Consider the following 20,448-nt stretch of genomic DNA (forward strand, 5'->3'; position numbering starts at 1 on the left):
TTCTAAGTATAATTTTTGGTCAAAATATAAGAGAATATTATAAAGTTTGAATGGTTTGGATTTACTCAATAGGCTACGCAAAAAACGCCTTAAAGCAAAAAGTGGTCAAAGGTACAACAGGTTCCCCTATAATTCGACTATATATATATACTAAAATCGAATTATTAGTATATTTCGACTAAATCGACTAAAGTCGATTTAGTCGAAATATACTAATAATTATTTAATAAAATATACTAATAATTTATTGTTTTGAAATTAATTGTCATAAAAAATATTAAAGTAATTTATTTTAGCTTTTTATGTTTAACATCATATCATTTAAAATGTTAATGGGGCAAAGCAATATAAGAGAACGGCCCCAATAGTTTAGGGACTGCCTTAAATACTTGATATACATCAAAGTCTTTACAATCATATTTACAATGTAATTTTTATTTCTATTTTGGAGCTTCACAACATAATTTTGTCCTAGGGCCACGAGCCAGCTTGAGGTGGCCCTGTATGAAAGAAAATCAAAAGCATCGACTAAACAAAAAAAAAATAATGAAATATATAACAGATTGTTTGATTTGTTATGAAATATATAACCGATTGTTTGATTGAATGAAATATATAACCGATTGTGATTAGGTATGATTGTTTTTCTTTTTTTATGTAATTATTAAGGTGCTCCCAGAAATCCTTACGGTCTTATTACCGAGAAGCGAAAGAGCCTAAATAATGCTAATATGCTATGAATTAGATAAAGCTTTATGAGTAACCAAAAAATAAGTAGCAGTTATAATTAGAGATGTCATACTTCCTAAAGCAGCCATTCACCACCCAGATGTCTTTTCTCTTCAGTTGTAAAATTGATTTCAGATGTTTTAAATATAACTTTAGTTTCGTTAAGTTTGGCTATATTCTTAAAAAAAACAACATGAATTTGATTCTTTAACAAAATAACCATATTTCGCCCCTTCAGAAACAATGGTGTTCCACCATGTTTTTAGTGATGAAAGTTTGCCAGCACATAATGCAACGTCAGTGTACCATATCTGTTTTACAAGTTCTAGTTTTTCTTTTTGAAATGTTTATTAATTGGTTTAGTCCAAGTGCGTAAAAAGACATTGCAAGGTTGTCGCCTTGGGTAGTACCTTCAGTCGATAGTATATCATTACTGACGAGTATTATCAAGCGGGAAGGAGTATGCAGAAAGTTTAAAAATAAAGCTGGCGGAAAAAGCTAATAGTCTAATTTTGTTTTACGCGGAAATTGCAGATAGCTCAATTTTCTTGTAGTTATATTGTTTTAGACGGAGATAGCAGATATAAATTCACTATTGTTGTACGCAGAGATAGCAGATATTAGTATTGTTAAAGGCGAAGATAGCAGATATATATTCAATATTGTTGTAGGCGGAGATAGCATATAGTCCAATTTTGCGCGGAGCCATCGATTTGTAAAGATATTTTTATGGGATTTATTCTAATAAAGATTAAATGTAGTAATTACTGTTATTTTAAAACTATTTATTCATTACTATTGTAATAAATACAAATTCTTATCCGTGAAATGATATATCAGTAAAAGTTTTAATAATAATTTTTTGCAATTGTATGCAACATTAAATTAATATAAAATTAATCAAAAAATAAAATTTATCAAAAGTAATATAATATAAAATTATTCATAAAATCTAAAACCAAACTTGAGGTATAAGTTTTTTGTTGTTGCAGCAAACTGACGGAAATTCTTTTGGCTTAACTTTTAGCGTTTCATAGCAAAGGCCGCGTCTATAGTTTTTAATGATCCAAGATCTTCTTAGTGCTGCCATTTGTATAGCGTTATGAATAAACGTCGGTTAGTGTAAACGTCTTTACATTTGTTGAATTTGCAGGCAGTATATAGAGCAATCGTATATAATATATCTATAAAAATGAGAAAATTTTATTGTTTTGCTATAAATTATAAGCAAGGTTAAAAAATTTCAAAACTTATTACGCTAAGGTAGGTCTCAAACCCCCCGAATCGACACTGATGACAGCGAGTTTAGGAAAAAAACAAACCTAATTATAAATCTCTTAAAAGCTCTGCACTGATGAAAAATTCGTCGTAGATTCAACGGAGAATGTTCGGCAGCAAAGTGACAGCACTTTCTCCACAAAAATTAACGGTTTCCGTTGTTTCTATTTTCCGCAAAAATCAACGGAAAAAGTTTGTTAACCCTTTCGCGACTGACTTAAAAACAGCTATATGACTGCGCGTAAAATAACGATCTAGGATCATGATCAATTAAAAGAGTATAAAATAAAAATTACTAGTTAGAATTTTAAAAATAAGACCTTGTTTTTTTTGTCAAAGAATTGGCTTTCAGGAAATTAAAAAACTAAAAAAAAAAATTTATTATCTTAGTAACGTGATCAAAATATATCATGTTGAAATTAACAAAAATATATAGTTTCTCTATGTAACCTTTAACAAATAAAGAAGAAATACATAAACATACCCTTTTCTAATTTAAATAAATGATACATTTATTTTGGTGATCAAACAAAATAAATCTTCACCACTATCACTGAAAAAAATATCAAGGATCTCATTCATGACAGTATACTTTTTATCTGTTTTTGTCATTTTTTAAAATTAATTTTTGAGCGATCCATAAATGCAGTTAACAAACGGTTTGAAGGATTAACTTAAGATATTATTCACATTTCAAAAATGAGTTTAAAGTTTTCCCCAATTGCTATAGATGATTTGAAATATTCAAAATTGTTTATGCACCGCCATGCGGGTCACTCGTCATTTAGAAACAAATTTTATGAACCGCCATACGGGTCACTCGTCACGAAAGGGTTAAAAAAGATACAGAACTTTTTCCGTAAAATTCACGGTTTCTGTGTTTCATTTTTTCCGCACAAATTAACAAAGAAAGTCAGGCAGCAAAGAGACAGCACTTTTTTCCGTTCAAATTAACGGAAAAGCTCCATTAATTCAGCAAATAGTAAGTTATTTAAAAAAATAGAAATTAAAAAATAAAAAGAATAGAATTTATGTTGTTATAAAAAACTAATTCAGCTATTAAGAAACTACTCGTATTTTAAATGATTAAAAATTATAATATAATACACATCAAACACAACATAAAAAAACTCACAAGTTTTGAGTACTTTAGCCACTTACAAAACATTAAAAAAAACCTAATTTAATCTTATATACTATATGGAAAACGTGATAAGTCTAAAATATATCAATTTTTGTTGATGTACAACAATGAGTAGCTCAGTTTTGACTCGTTTTCTCAAATTCAATTTACTCGGATTTAACGCGTTTTTTCAATTTACTCGGACTCAACGAGTTTTTTCAATTTACTCGGACTTAACGCGTTTTCCAGATGAATTCCTCATATGTTGATGAAACAATTATTATAGTAGTAATAGTTATAACAAATATAAACAAATTATATTATATTATAACAGTTATTATATATATTAAACTTTATATATTGTATAATATTTATGATAACAAATAAGATTTAATTATGACAAATTATACTATTTTGTAATGGTTATTATATATACTAAAAAAACAAATTATATTATATTATATTTATTACATATATTATATTATAATAGTTATAATAAATATAAAAAAACGTCTTTCGATATATTGATGCTCTGTCCATTCAAACAACCAAGTTCGTTTATAAAACTCAAAACTTTTGGGTTAGGTACGACTGTTTTTAACCACTTTTTTTTCGATTTAATTTCATTTTTCAGGATTCTCAAGTATGAAAGTATATCATCACAAATACTTTTTACTACTCAATTAAATACTTTTGTGTTTTGGCAAAAGAGGAGAATTTTTTTGGAGTTAATCCATGATTTCAGCTAGTAGCTTTTCCAGAGAACTTTGAAAACATCTATCTGATTGTCGAGCATAGGACTAGAAGATGTCCAACTGTCTAGCATAGCATTTGAAGATTCAGATGATATTTTATTGTAAATATATAATAATTAATAACAAACATTCTTAAAAATTCCAACTCTAAAAAAAAATTGCTTTTTCTTCTACAAAACTAGAACCCACCACATCTCTAATGTTGAACATCAGTTTTGTTTTGATTTCTTGTTAATCCGCTACATTTTTTTAAGTTCATCATTTTTATTCTAGTATTCAAACTAAAATTAATAAAATTGTGTTAGAGGAACTAAAAAAATACATTTAAAATGCCAAATTCTGCTAAACCTCATGCTGAGTGTCGAAACACTGTTTGCATTCTCTGTATGACAAAATGTGATCGAAGTATAACACCTTTCTTGATAAGCAGATTGGCAAAACACTTTCCAAAACCATTAGACTTTAATGATGATCATCTTCTAAATGGAATGTGCACAAATTGTCATTTCATTCTGCAAAAAATTGATGAGGGAAAAACATCACAGCCATTTCCCAAATTGAATGATTTCAGTTCAATTGCTGTGAAGCCATCAGCAAGAAATTCTCCTGCATGTGACTGTATTATTTGCCAAAATTGGTAAGTCAAAGGGCAAAAATTCATCTCCTTTGTCCAGCAGTACTACTCAAAAGAAATCATTTTATGTTGAAAAAAGATGCACAAAATGCCTCACTGTGATTGGACCGGGCTTATCCCTTAAGTGCACCTCTAGAACTAGAAGTACAAACCTGATTGCATGATTGCACTTGCAAAAACAGACGCAAAAAGTGCAGAAATTCTTGCATCTTCTGTTTTGGGAACCCAGATGCATCTTTAAATGGCACAGTGCGACTAAGCAATTCAAATGGGGGACCTAAATTACCACTGAAACTTGGTATGTGTTTTTTCAATGCTTTTTGCCCAACATATTGCTTTTCATTAAGTAAATTTTATTCTATTAATCCGTTTTAAATTTCAGGTAAAGCTACTACAACACAACTGTTTAAGGATCCTCTTCCAACTGAAAGCCTTATAACAGTTCAACTTAACTCTAATTTGTATAACAACCAGATGAGACAACTTGCTTGAACTCTTAACTCTGTAGGCCATATTTTTGAGCCATATTTTGCTAGGAAATTTGCAGAGCAAGGAATGTTGCTCAAAGATCACTTTTCTATCACTTTTTTGTTGCTGATGGAAGTAATGTAAAGGGTGCTAAATGTTTTGGAAATGTCATCCATATACCCTTGCTCAATATTTCAGATGAAACACTCATTCTAAAAGCAATACCACCAATGGAACTTCACCTACTGATGGGTGTGGTCAACCACCTTTTCAAGAGTCTGAGCAAAGTTTGGCCAGTGGTCAAAGAATGGCCAGAGATTTTAAACATTCCCCTCCAACCCTTTCATGGAGGACATTTTCATGGATATTATTGTCAAAGGCTGTTGAAAAATATTGATATTCTTCAGCAAAAAGTTGAAGCAGCAGCTGTAAGTGCAGCATTTCCCTATGTTGAAGCATTCAGGCAATTTGATAAGTTAGTTACTGCATGTTTTGGAACCCATCTGGATGATGATTTTCAAGAATAAATTGAGAACTTCAAAGCTGCATACCTTGTTCCTAAAGTCTCAATCACTCCAAAGGTCCACACTGTGTTCTTTCACATGTTCATTTCTCTGAGTCATCAAAGTTTGGAATATACAGTGAACAAGCCACTGAAGCTCTTCATGCAAACTTTAAGCCTCAATGGCAACAATTCAAGAGACATGCACTTCACCCAGAACATGGACTGCAATTACTTAACTGTATTGTAGACTACAACAGCAAACATGCATAGAAGTCAAAATCAAAACATATAAAAGTGGAAAACGTGATTTATTAGAATTCAGATGTTTTAGCTATATGATTAAATCCATTATGATATTAGGAAAATCAAATGGTGAAATTATACAGAAATTTGCTCTGTTGTTCTTGCTTTTTCAATTGCTTTGTTAAAAAATACACATTTTTGAAAACAAACTCAGAATTGGATGAATTAATAGCTTTTTAATACTAAAAGATAGTTTCAAAACTTAGCCAGCATTGAAACAAAATGCTAATTTCTCTCACAGACAGTAATCGTTGATTTTAAAATCACTAGTTATGATATCCTATGGGTATGTACTACCATCCCTTTAAAGGGTTTTCTCGGTGTTTTCATTGATGACTCGCCCCAAAATTTTCAAACCGTGAAATATATATATACACACACTCTCGCTTGGTAGTCTTTATTTTTAATATTGTAGGCAGACGCCTTGTCTACCCATGCATAAAACATTTTCTAAAGACAACTTGACTAGAGCTTATTGCATGTTTTGAAATTTGAGACATTTAAAAAATTTGCAGAACAAAATTAAGCTAAACTAAACATAAAAAAAAATATATAATAATTAATTAAAGAGAAAATAAAAATAATTAATAATTTGAAACTCTAAAATAATAAAAATAAAACTAAACTGAATAAAAACTCAAAGTCTGAGAGGAAATTATTAGGTTGATGCAAAAGTAAATTCATTTTTTTTTCAGTATGATTTATTAAATATAGTTAAAATTAAGCAGTCATTCGTCATCAAAATAATTTCCTTGGCTATCTATGACCTTTTGCCATTTTGTGACCAACTGACGAATTCTATTTCTGTTGAAAGACTGGGGCTTTGCTTTGAAATAGGCATCTAGCTGATTTTGTAAATCTTGATTTTCTTCGAATGATTTAATCCTGTAAAAAATGTTCCATTGATCAGAACAAATGGTAATCTGATAATGCCATGTCTGGTGAATATGCAGGATGCGGCAAGACTTCCCAGCCTAGTTCTAAAACAGTTTCCTTGGTTCTCATAGCAACATGGGGTCAAGCATTTTCGTGCAGCAATATGACTTTATGGTTTCCATGACCCAGTCCGAACCTTTTTTCTAAGATTTTTTCATTTAAATGTCTCAATTGTGGCGAGGAGCGTACAGCTTTAATAGTTTGCTTCAAGTACAGCATTAATAGTTTCAGTAGTTCATAGTATATTATACCTTTCATATCCCACCATATGCTAAGCATTACCTTTTTTGGATGAATATCGGGTTTAGGTGAGGCAGATGCTAATTGACTAGGACTCAACCACTGTTTTTTGTTGGAAGGATTGTCACAATAAATTCACTTTTCATCACCCATTATAATTTTCCACAAAAAGTCCTTTTTTTTGTACTTAGTCATATGAGAAACACAAGTGCTCAAATGTTGCATTTTGTTGTTTTCAGTCAAGTCATGCGGGACCCATTTTCCGACCTTTTGAACCTTTTCCATGTCATGTAATCGTCTTAAAACAGTCAAATGATCAACCCTAAGTTGTTCTGCTAATTCTCGAGTCAATTGCTGTGGGTCTTCTTCGAGCAATTCCTCTAAATTGTCTGTTTCCAGTTCCTGCAGCCTTCATGAACATTCTTTGTCCTCAAGATCAAAATCTCCGCTGCGAAACTTAGCAAACCACTTCTGGCAAACGCGAACATTTAGAGCATCAACACTGTAAACAGAACAAATCACTTCTGTCACTTTTGTTGCATTTTTACCCTGCCGAAATTTGTACAACATGCAATGTCTAAAATGTATTTTTTCTATGGACATTTTCTATAAAAGAATTATATATATACAATGTTATTAAAAAATTAGAATTTTTAATTTAAAATGTGCAAAAAAGATTGGTTTTTCAACTAATATATATATTGTTTGCATTTGCACTACGCATGTGTATCATATTTGACTTTGCAAATTTACTTTTTATGCAAACTTACTTTTGGACTGACCTAATATTTTAAATGATATTTTTAACGTATTATTTTAAAATTATAGTTTATAGTTGGAATAAATAACTTTATTGTTGTTTCTGTAGGAAATGGTTTTCTATTCCTTAAGTCAGATTTAATTTAATGTTTTAGAGTCAATGCTTTGTACTGCCAGATGCAGTACAAAGCATTTACTTTAAAATACCTAAATATGTGGTAGTAGTAATGTGGCAAAGCGCTTGCTTCATAAGTAAGAAGTTTAAAGATTGTTTAAAGTAAGAAGTTTAAAGATCCCTGGTAGTAATGCTGTAAACTTATTTCACTGCTCAGTAGCCTTGTATGTCAAGGATTGTGTTTTGGAGTTAAATAGTTGAGAGAGGGTCGCAACCAGGCCTGTAGAGTTAGAGTCGTAGAGTCGTAAATTCAACATTTGTAGCAGAGTCGGAGTGGCTAATAGTCGACTCCAATAGTAAAACTTTTAGGTATTGCACGTGCATGTACAAAACATTTAACCTTCAAAGAATTTTCTATATATTTGGCAAAAAAATAATTTTTTATATTATCGCGTAATATTCTTTTAAGAATTCAAAGAATTTTTCACAAATTTTGCTTTGGATTCGGAGTTGGAGTTGTACTCTGAAAGTTTCAACAATTGCAGTTGGAGTTGGTACTTTTTTTTACAACTCCACACCCCTAGTTGCAACAATAATTAAGCATCCTCAACTGTAGAGACCCTCTCAGCCATGGGGGGGGGGGGGGTAAATATCAATAAAAAATAAATAAATAAAAATAACCTAATATGTATACAAATAGTCAGTATCAGTTATAATATCATAGGAATAGCATATCATAAAGTTTTTAATAGTAAATTTAATTTAAAAATCACTTTACTTTTTTTTCAGTTCCTTTCTTTGGCCATCTCAAAACTTTCCCTTTTACTCAACCTCAAGATATGGTGTCAAAGGAGATCTTGTCTTGCTCAAGCCACTTTAAATGACACCAACTAGATATAATAGCAATTCATGATAGGGTACCAAAGAAAAAATAAATAATTTTTTTCAGAATTTAACCAATAAAAGCTACTTCTAAATTGTTTATATATTTATATCACTTTACTTTAAAAAAATTAAAAATTTAAATTTAACTATATTATATAACTATTTATTATATAACTACGTATTTTTATGAAAAAAAAAAAATTAAAAAAAAAATTATCTTTACAAAGCCTAATAAATTCACTAAAAGCACTTTTTAATGTTTAAGAAAAATACAAAAGTGATAACAATACAAATTCTATTATCTTTTTTTTTTTGCTTTTTATAACAAGTTACAAAAAATAAAAAACTAATCTTTGAATAAACAAATACTACTACAAAAATTTATACAAGAAACACATTACACAAGTTATAAGAAAGCTTGTTAGGTAAGTTCTTGTTTAGAATTAGTTCTACAAGAAACTAAAAATAACAGATAATACATAAAACAACTGAATTGAATGTCATAAAAAATGAGTTCTGTATTTTTATTGACATTTAATTAAACTATTAAATAGTTTAATAATGGGTATTTAAAAACCATTATTTCATTAGTTATTTTTAAATTAAATATTAAGTGTAATACTAAGTCAGAAATTTTTACTATATAATGTTAAATAAACAAAAACAACAAAAACTTTAAAAATATTTGAAAGTCAAATAATGTTTTTGTAATTTATTTATCGAGACAATGTTTAAAAACTATATATATAATTCGACTAGAGAATATAAAAAAAATAATGTAATAAACAATATTACAGATCATAATGCCTAAAAACCAGATTAAAAACAACATTTTTTTTGATAACGGTTTTCCAACCATTTTAAAATGCGCAAGTTTTTTTTGTTTTTAGTTGTGTTTACATTGGCATGCTGACGTTGCTTTGATGACAAAAGTAAAAATGTAAATAAAGCAACGTTGTTTCAAAGTTGTTCTAACGTTAATCAGACTAATGTTGGTTTTATGTTAAACAACCAACGTTGTTTTAATGTTAACATTTAAGACATTAGATGATACGTTTTTCCGAAGTTGTTCTAACATTTGGTAGACAATGTTAGAATAACACTGTTATGCCAACGTTGGAACATCGTTGGAACTTAGTTAACTCGCGTCACGACCAAAATCCAAACATATTACAACATTGGCTCGATGTCATTTTCTTATGAACTATATTATATTTTTTATATGAACAAAATAATACCCACAGTTGTTAAATCCCAAGTTAAGTTGAATTATGATTGTGTATGACTTAGTGACAATAAGAAAAGTTATATTTTAGTTATCGATTCCAACCTTTTTACACCAGAAAAGTTTAGCGGCAAAAATCAGTCCTTTTGAGAAAACCATTTTCAATAACCTGTGTTGTATCTAAAATGTTCATTCTTCCAATTTGAGGAAGATTAACCTTGATTAACATTATTCGCTACATTTAATATAATTAACCTTGATGTTAATTGCTTATTTCTAGTCATTGCTAGTTTCAGAACAATATAGATATAGAAATTGAACTATTTAAAAGCCAAAAACATATAATATTTCAAATGCTGTTTCATTGCTAATTAAATTATATATTTTTCAAATTTTATCTAATTTAAATTAATCTTGAAGAACATCACAACATTCAATAAAGATAACATTAAAAAAAAGTATAAAAATACAATATAAAAACTATGCAAATGACACACAATAACTTGAAAGTGTTGATTTCTTCTAAAATCGGTTAGTTCTTGTATGCAATCAAGAGAAAAGTTTTTGCCTTCAAACAAAGACAAAAAACAAAAGTAAGAGAAAGGTTTTGCTTTCAAATCATAATTTTTATGTTGAATTACTGCATTAAGTATTGCATTCAAAATCTATAAATGCATGATCTGCTTCGTTTTAATTGAAGCAAGCCTGCTCAGAATTACTTTTAAATCTTTTGGCCTTATTCCTGAAATTTAATGTAATTTATATAAAAATTAAAATTTTATAATGAATTTTAAAAATAAAGTTATCCTTTTAAAAATTATTTAGGTTAAAATATTTTAATTAAAATACTATTTCATGGAACTTTTAACATATAAAAAATGAAAAAAAAATTTATATATTTTAGCGATTTTTGCAAAAAAATATAAAATAAAATTTTTTTTTTATTACTTAATGTGTATTGGAATTTTTACTTATAATTATTTCAAATTATGAAATCGGAAATTTTCAAAAATTTAGATAAAAATCTCAAAAAAATTTAAAAATTTTTTTAGATAACAATAACAAACTTATAGTAAAAGCAGTATAAATGCTAATGAAAACAAACCTGATCCACATTTTTTTTATTGACAATAAATGACTCCCTCCTCTAATCATTAAAATAATTTTTTGAATGTTAAAATATATATTTTTATTTCAGGCTTTATATATATCAGGGGCTATTCTAGGAAAAAAATATAGACAGCAGTACCCCTCCCCCCCCCTTGCCAAGAAATTTAGCGAAAATATTGCTAAATATCGGAGTTATTTTGTGTGAAAAAATCAATATTTGCCAAAAAAACTTAAAAAAAAAAAGAATTTTTTTTTAATATATATTTAATTTTATATACTATTATGTAATAAATGTTATTTAAATAAAATGCAATAAGTCTAACTGTTGTTATATTTGAAAAAGGAAATCTTTAAATAACTATTTAAATAACAAGAAATTTTCAAATAACTATTAAAAACTTTATTTAAAACTTATTTACTTAAAAGTTCGTTGACAAAATCGCGTAGGATAAAAAAACCGTTTTGTACATTTGTGTCTGCATATTTTATTTAAAAATATAATTTAACACTCCTGCATTTATTAAGCATTGGCCCAATCCGGTTATTTTGCCGATGTTATTTGGTACATTGGACCAACACAAGCTTGCTTGGTGGGAGGGTGTGATTACAGGCATATAAGGCTTGCCCATTATGAACTCCTTAGCAATTAGAAACTCTAAGAGTTTTTACAGTATCTTCATGACTAAAATCAGGTGTGATTCTGCATACTTTTCAGTAGTGATAGTGACAACCTTTCATGGTTGTGTTTGCTAGTAGATAGCAAACACAACCATGAAAGTTGATAATTAATTAACTAGTGCTTGGTTCGTCAATTAATACTGTGTTTGGTTCTTCAATTAGTAACTAATTGAAGAACCAAACACAGTATGTCAGAAATATTAATAAAGAAGCTTTCTGAACCATCCTCTTCTCACTTTTGTTCATGATACTTAAGATGTCCTTTGTCATTTCTAATCCAAGCAAATAAAGTGCGTTTGTCATAAACCTTGCTTAGTGGCAAGTTCCTGCCGGTGAAATTTTACTGTAGGAACATGTCAACCAAGGTAGTAAACATAAAGTGGACAAAGATGTTTGTAGTCTCCTCTCTTGAAAACATTTTTATTTAGTGCAGTCTCCAAAAACTTTAATGCTGCCCTGACTATATTGTGTTTAAGTGATCCAACCTCTAAAGAAATCCAGTTCAACCTAACCAGATTATCTGATGAGGTATCAATCTTATTAATAATCTTTGACCTGGTCTTCTGTAAGCACACATAAATTTCTCTTCTTGGTGACTTTGTCTTAGCACCAGTTAGTTCAGTCATCAAATGTTTAATATGTACTTCAATAATATAGTGACAATGCATGCTCTGACGAGACTAGTATTAAGGGTAGTTGATAGAATTGTAACAGCTCCAGCAAATTGTCTAGTTTTGGATGCAATTGTGTCACAGCAAACACCCAATATATTTTTGACAATATCATAGTATTCTAAGAGATTGAGGACAAAATGACCCTGCTCTGACCCAGATGAATTTTCTGCCTGTACAATGCTAAGAAAGAAATCATCTATACATTTTGAATCTAGACTTGTTATACTAATTACAAATCTCTCATAGGTAACTCATAGTCAGATCATTTTCATCTTCCAGCTATTCAACAAATTTCCCATCAAAATAGACTACAAGTTTCTTTTCTTTTAAAACTCTAACAAGGTCTTATTTTTGTGTTTCACCTAATGCAATTAAGTTATATATTTAAAATATTAAAGATGTAAAACAAATATACTTATTGACTTTAGTGAGTAATAATTACCAAGTTTTTTAATAATTATATATCTTTTTCTGTGTAGAGTAGACCTTGATAAATTAATTTCATGCAGATAAATACCAGTTTTATTGAAGATAGCAGGAATCAAAACAGCTTGGGGTCTAACACCAACTCTATAACAAACACTAACAGCAGAAGTAGCTTCAACTTGTCCATTAGGTGTTAATTCTAAAACTAATTTCGATTTGGACACATATCAGAATCATTACATTCTTTGCATGATTTGGAACTTTTAAACGTGTCTAAAGCATCTTCAAACTTGCTTTTCAATCCCAAACTTCGTCTGTGCTTTCTTGTATGTTGACCTCTTTGATACATTAAACATTTGCATAGTCATCTGCTTGTTATGACTTTCCCAGCTGCATCTGTGTTTTTTTATCATTCAATTGTTCAACTCATTCATATATTTCTTTCTTCGCAGAGTCTTGAATTGAAATTCTTTATCTTGCTGTACAGTAATAGTAATATTCCTTTTAAATCTTTGATCTTTATCTAAACCTTTTATTTTTGCCTTTTCTGTTTTTCTATGATCTCTCATTATCATGTTATTTAGTTGAGGAACTGATATTTCAAACAAGTCATTACTCTCCATCTGGAACTCCCCAGCAAACATTCTATAGCGAAATTTTAACAGACCAATATAGGCATTTTTAGAGGACCACTGTAGTTTTGCTCATAGGTTACTTAATAGACCACTAAATCAATGTTTGCTAGGTCTCCTTGCTTAAAATTCCAGTTCTCTTTGCTGGGACTCCAGTTAAACTTATTCAATCCTTTTAATTTCATTCTTTTTCTCTGTGAGTTTTCAGCGAGGATCCTTCCACTGAAAAATATTAAATAGCTGAAGTTACTGGTTACAGAGTTCTGATTCCTGTTTTTGTTGGACAAACAATAATTTCTTAGCTGGATTGAAACCTGGTGTTCCTATATAAATGAAAATTAATATAAATATAGATTTATATTTATTGAACTAAGTAAATAAATTAGATAAAAGTTTTACAAATTACAAATGGCAGTGAACACTACAAATAAAAGATGACTACTTTATTAAAGAACAATTACAAAATTTTTACCTTTTTTTAAACATCTTCGCTTCCAACAAGGCTGCAAGCAGCCACTAATTAAAGTTGGAAGTCACTGAAAGAGAAAAGATGAAGATTGTAGAGCAAGATAACGATTTAAAGGAACAACTTAAAGGATTGCAAATTATATGAATCAGGAAAACAAGATGAAGGAAGCGAATTCCAAAGAGCTGATGTTTAAGGAAAAAATTACTAATTCTTAATTTAAAGATAATTAAAATTTAAAGAAAATTACTTTGACCACAAAATGTGTCCAACAAATTTTGTTAAATCAGAACAATCCTAGTACAAAAATAAATTGCCATTTTTACCTTTGTTTCTCGACACTATAACATCTACAAAGACGTAAAACTTTTATTCATTTAGGTGGTAGTACATTTTTTCCCTGAAAATTCTAGATATAGAGGACTTTTTTTAGAAATTGACGATTGTGCATCTCCACTTTGAAACTTGTGTCATCTGCCATGGGTTTTTTGATCTATTTTAAAAATTGAAATAAAATAAAATAAAAAGTAAATTTTAAAATATTTCATGCTTGTAAAATAAAATTTTATGCTTTACAAAAAAAATTTAGTAATTATTTGCAATTTGTTATTTATATATTATTAAAAATTCCTGTAATAAAAAAAAAATAATGCAAATACTTTATGAATTCATTTTTTTGTAAAAGATTACTACACCCGTCTAACAACATCTGTAGAGTAGTCCAAGATTATTTGTACACTTTTGTCCAAGCTCATCTGTATTTTTTTTTTACTCCAATAACATCTGTCCAATATCATCCGAAAATTAAACAACCCCTAACAATATCTTTAAAAAGATGTAACTACATCTGGTAATTTTTCTCTAAATCCAATAACATCTGGAAGAATTTTTTCAAGATGTAGTTACGTCTGAAAAAATTTCTATGTGTTACTACTTCTGGTTAAAATAATGCATTATTAGTTAATATTTTTTCCCAGATATAATTATATCATAAAAAAATCTTATATGTAACTACATCTGGTTAAATTAATGCATTATTAGTTAATTTTTTTTTCAGATGTAATTACATCTGAAAAAAATTCTATAATATAAGATGAAGTTGCTTTTATAATAAATTAACTAATAATTCATTATTTTAACCAGATTTAGTTATATATAGGCTATATGTAAGTATATCTGGTTAAAATAATGAATCATTAGTTAATTTATTATAAAAACAACTTCATCTTAAAATATACAGATGTAGTTGCGCAGATGTTATTACACTTTGATAATTAAAAAGATGCAAATACATCTGTAAAATCCAAAGATGTAGTTGCACAGTTGTTATTACACTTTGATAATTTAAAAGATGTAAATACATCTGTAAAATCCAAAGATGTAGTTGCAACGATGTAATTACACTTTGATAATCTAAAAGATGCAACTAAATCTGTAGAATCCACAGTCTGTGGATTCTAATTTCATTCACCACATAAGATTAGCCACAGTCTGTGGTGTCTAATAACATCTGTGCAAAAATTAAATGAATATTACAGATTTAATTACATCTTTTAAATTATCAAAGTGTAATAACATCTGTGCAACTACATCTGTGGCATAGATGTAGTTGCATAGATGTTATTACACTTTGATAATTTAAAAGATGTAACTAAATCTCTAAAATTCATTTAATTTTTGCACAGATGTTATTAGACACCAATAAAATTTTAGATTTTGTTGGACAGATGTTATTAGACATCAATGAAATTTCAGATGTTGTTGGACAGATGTTATTATACCTCTTTATATTTACAGATGTTGTCGGAGAGAGGTTATTTAACATGGCAAAAACTGATGTTTTTACCCTGATCCCATTTTTGTGCAGTTTTTCTGCAAACTAGAGAAATTTTGCAAAGCATATAGTTAATCTTAGAGTCTTCACGGAAATATTAAAAAATCTTTTCCCACCGTTTTTGAATTTTGCACCAGCTTCCTTTCGGTTTCCGATCATTCGGTTTTTTTTAAATATATACAAAATCACAGCAACCAACTTAAATAAAAGAAATAAAAAAAAAATCAGATCAGAAACTTTATTCACTATGTTTTTCCCGACATTTTTTCGATCGTTATTAGATCATTAATAAAAAATAGATATTAAAAAAAAAGTGTAAAATAGAAAATTTAAAATTTTAGTAAAATTTTATTAAACTATAGTTATACTTTTACTATGATTTTAATAAATTTCCATATTAAATAGTAACTTTAAATTAATGTAATAAATATATCGTTACATTTTCGTTATACACTATATTTAATGAGTAGAAGCTAATACTTTCTTAACTTAACCTATTGAATATTAACCTTATTGAATAAATAAAATTAACTCAAATATGAGTTTACTTTATAGATGTAATGTATGTAATAAACATATACTCCACCAAATTTGGTGAATTATTGAAAATAAAATCATAAATTGAATCATAAAATCACCAATATAAAATCATATTTTATATCGCAATTCATATAAAAATTTTATATTTTATATCACACTTCATACAAAATTACCAAATTTGGTGGAGATTTAAAAATAATCTCATTATTAAATTCATAATTTTTGCAAAAATACAACATTTAAAAGTCTTAATTTAATGCAAAGATCATTATTTTGGTAGTGCTATATTATGTATATATTATAACACACGCACTCACACACACACAAACAAACACCAACACACACATATATACATATATGTAATATGTATATATATATATATATATATATATATATATATATATATATATATATATATATATATATATATATATGTATGTATGAAAATTTAAATTATGTTAGTGTATTTTACAAACAAAGTGCTCAATGTTCTTAAAGAACAGTGCAATAATAAATTAGAGCAATTCAAATATATATATATATATATATATATATATATATATATATATATATATATATATATATATATATATATATATATGTATATATATATATATATATATATATATATATATATATATATATATATATATATATGTATATATATATATATATATATATATATATATATATATATATATATATATATATATATATAATATATATACTAAATGTATTTATAGTTTGAGTTTGCTAGCCAGATAAATTAATTTTTTTATCAAGCTGACACTTGAGAAATACTTAACAGTAGTTATATTAAAAAGTAAATATTTAACAATAATTTAGGTATAAGTTATTAAAAGGGTAAATTATTGAATAATTTTCTTCTGTCGAAATGTTTTTTTTCTGTATTTCTATTATAATATTATACATATGTATATATTTAGTTCAAAATATATCTGGAAGATGCTGATCTATGTCGAAAGCAAAGTATTTCCTGTAAGTTGTTTTATTTAACAATAAGTTTATAATATAAAATAAATTAATAAGATTATTTTGATATATATATATATATATATATATATATATATATATATATATATATATATATATATATATATATATATATATATATATATATATATATATATTCTCATGTCATAGTCAAAAGAGACTTTTATCATAAAAGTCTCTTTTGACTAAGTCTTGTTCAACAACATTTAAGCAACTTCAACAATTAAGCTACATTTTAATGTCATCTGAAAGTTTAAACAATTAAAATAATGCAGAAATACAATAAGTTTTATCGTTTTTTGAAAACCCCCAATGATTATGAATTGAAAGTTTTTATAATTAATAGCGCTTTTATTGTTTTATAATATTTTAAAAACATGCGTGGAGTGTTGCCACTTTACCTATTTTATAGCTTGCTGCTACAAAGAAGTGATGCTACATTGACTATGTTATAACCTGCTGCAACAAGTAAGTGCCGCTATATTGACCAAGGGTTTGGTTTAGGAAAATGTTTTTGGTATAGTTTTTTCTATTAGGGGTCATAAAGTATGTCACACTAAATTAATCTTTTGAATAGAAGTATGGTCACTTGCTGTCTTGTTTCGAGATTTTTATTTAACATAAAGCACTTTTGAATTTAAATTACTTTAAATATTTGCATAAAAGTCAATAATATTTTTAGGTTATATTTAGTTTGACTTACTTAATGGATAAAAGTACATCACAGTACATTTACTTATAAATTAAATCAAAACATCCAGTTAAGTTACTTCAGTTATTTTACTCGATAAATTAATTTACTTAATATACTCAAAGACTAGGGTAACCTAGGTAAATAATTTCTATGGATTTAAAACTCACAAAAAATTTTTTTTTTCAATTAAAGTCTATACATTAGCAACCTCTTTAATTGCATTTTTTACGTTTTATCATTAGAAAGAAAGATTTAACACTTGGTTGAAGTTTTATTAGTATCAGGTGTATGATGTCTTATGAAACAAAAAACTTGATTAAATATTGTAAAGATTTATACACAAACTCTAGTCTCAAAATGAAGATCCACTGTTGTTAACACATAATAAACTTTTACCTAAAAATTATTTTAACAAGTAATCTCGAATAGAATATGAAAAATTTTTTGATGCAAATGAAAATGATATTCAAATGCTTCAAAAGTTACAAAACAAAGCTATGAGAACAATCTTAAAATGTAACTGGTTCACACATAGTAATGATATGTTCACTATATTAAACTGGCTATCTGCAAAAGAAAGTATTTAAATGAAAGTATTTACATTTACACAAAGTATACACAATATTATTCAACTACAGAAAATGTCTTTCAAGGATTTTGTAAAAAAACAACAACAATTAAGCACACAATTATTCAACAAGAAATACAAGTAATTATCACTCAAAAAACCAGAAAAAGAAAAGCGGACAAAATTCTATCTTTTGCAATTCAATAAAGTTATACAACTTATTGCCAAATGAATTTAAATCGCTTGACAGGAAGAATTTCAAGAATCAAGTTGCGAAGCTTTTAAAAGAAAAAAGGATGTTAATAAAAAAGACATGAAGTGTTATAAACTATTTTTTACAATGATTTTAAATAGCTGTAAACAGGCTATTTAATTTAATAATAAAAAACGCAAAATGATTTTAATAATATTTTCATTATATTTAAAGTGATATCAAGATTAAACATTTTTTATAAATACACAAGTTGTTTTTAGGATTTTTTTGTAAAAAAAAATCTATTTGAAGAAAAGAATTTTAGTCTTCTAAAATTCTTTTATTCAAATAAGAGAATTTTAGAAGACTGAAAGCACTTCAACCACTTTGGCATGCTATAGTATCATCTTTTAACACTGTTTAATAAACGAAAGACTTATTAATTATTTATTAAACTTTATAAAATGACTAAAATAAATACAATAAATCAAAATTAAGGAGGTATTGCTGCAATAAAATTTTCAAGTTATAGTAAATCTGTGAAATTTGATATAATATTTAATAATTTACATAACTTGAAGTTTGGATGTTACAGGGTGTCTGCCAATATTTTAATGTGGATTACCCTGATCCACTACGTGCTTTCCCCTGATCTAATTTAAAGTTACTAAAAATCAACTTCAGAAAAACCAGACTTGAATTCTTTTGGCAAAAAACTTCTTTAATAGCAAAAATGTAAACAGTTATGCAACCCGCATTTGATGTATTAAGATAAATATTTATAAAACTATTAGCTGAATAAAATATTTATTACGTGTACAGTATAAAACTTACCTAAATTACATTGGTTAGATGAAAAGCTATTTTCCCTGATTTTTTCCTGATTTTTCCAAAATTTGACCTAATTTCTCTGATTATTACCTGACTTTTTTACAGATTTCTGAATTCCCTCATCTGGCAGACACCCTGTGTTAGATATTTGCATAGAGTTTTGTCATTATAAAATACGAATCATTACAGATTGTAGTTTCAAAAAAATGTCTTATAGCTTTGTAAAATTAAAGTTTTTTTTCATTTACAAATTTATTAACAAATTAACAAAACATAACAATTTTCAATAGTTTTAAACTGTTTGTCTATATTGAACAAACACATCATCTGATTATTCTAAAATAAGTAATGAATTAAAAAAAGGAAAAAATACACCACATGTTTTAACTGGAAATCAATTTATTTATACATAATAGCAAAACAAAATATATAAAGAAAAGTATATGTTTATAAAATTTTTTGACTAAATTTGCATTTTCAAATAAAAATTGGTAGATTAACCAACTACATAAATCCTAATTATAGATGCATCGTTTTTTTTTCCCACGACTCACTCTCCTCATACTTTACTTTCCACATTAACTTTTGAATGACGATTATGTAAAACTGTTTGTTAGAAAATTTGTATGGAAATTATATTAGAAATAAGCGCTATTTACTAATGATAAAAACTTAAATAAAATTAAAAACTGCAAAAACCTAATCTCTATTAAGATAATTATTTTATTGAAAAATTTAGTAACAGAAAACAAAATTGTTAATAGATAACAACAATTTTTTTGTTTTGTTTACGAAGTTATTAAACCAAACTAGTTATTAAAATCTAAAAAAAA

The 20,448-nt window shown here is 27.3% G+C and overlaps 1 protein-coding gene and 1 long non-coding RNA gene across 2 annotated transcripts in view; one reads left to right on the forward strand and one right to left on the reverse strand.

Moving 5' to 3' along the window:
• Positions 1-1,556: 1,556 nt before the first annotated feature.
• Positions 1,557-14,910, reverse strand: LOC136082005 (uncharacterized). The gene is made up of 3 exons (XR_010639333.1): positions 14,268-14,910; positions 8,624-8,735; positions 1,557-1,913 (listed from the first exon to the last, which is right to left on the reverse strand). It is a non-coding gene; the product is annotated as an uncharacterized LOC136082005 (long non-coding RNA).
• Positions 14,911-17,250: 2,340 nt separating this feature from the next.
• Positions 17,251-20,448, forward strand: part of LOC136082006 (uncharacterized) — a 108,029-nt gene continuing 104,831 nt past the window's right edge. Inside the window, exon 1 of the mRNA XM_065800536.1 lies at positions 17,251-17,314. The gene's annotated coding sequence lies outside the window, so the exon portion shown is untranslated. The remainder of the gene's footprint in view (positions 17,315-20,448) is intronic.

This window comes from Hydra vulgaris, chromosome 06 (genome assembly GCF_038396675.1).
Source record: "Hydra vulgaris chromosome 06, alternate assembly HydraT2T_AEP".
Taxonomy (NCBI): Eukaryota; Metazoa; Cnidaria; class Hydrozoa; order Anthoathecata; family Hydridae; genus Hydra; species Hydra vulgaris.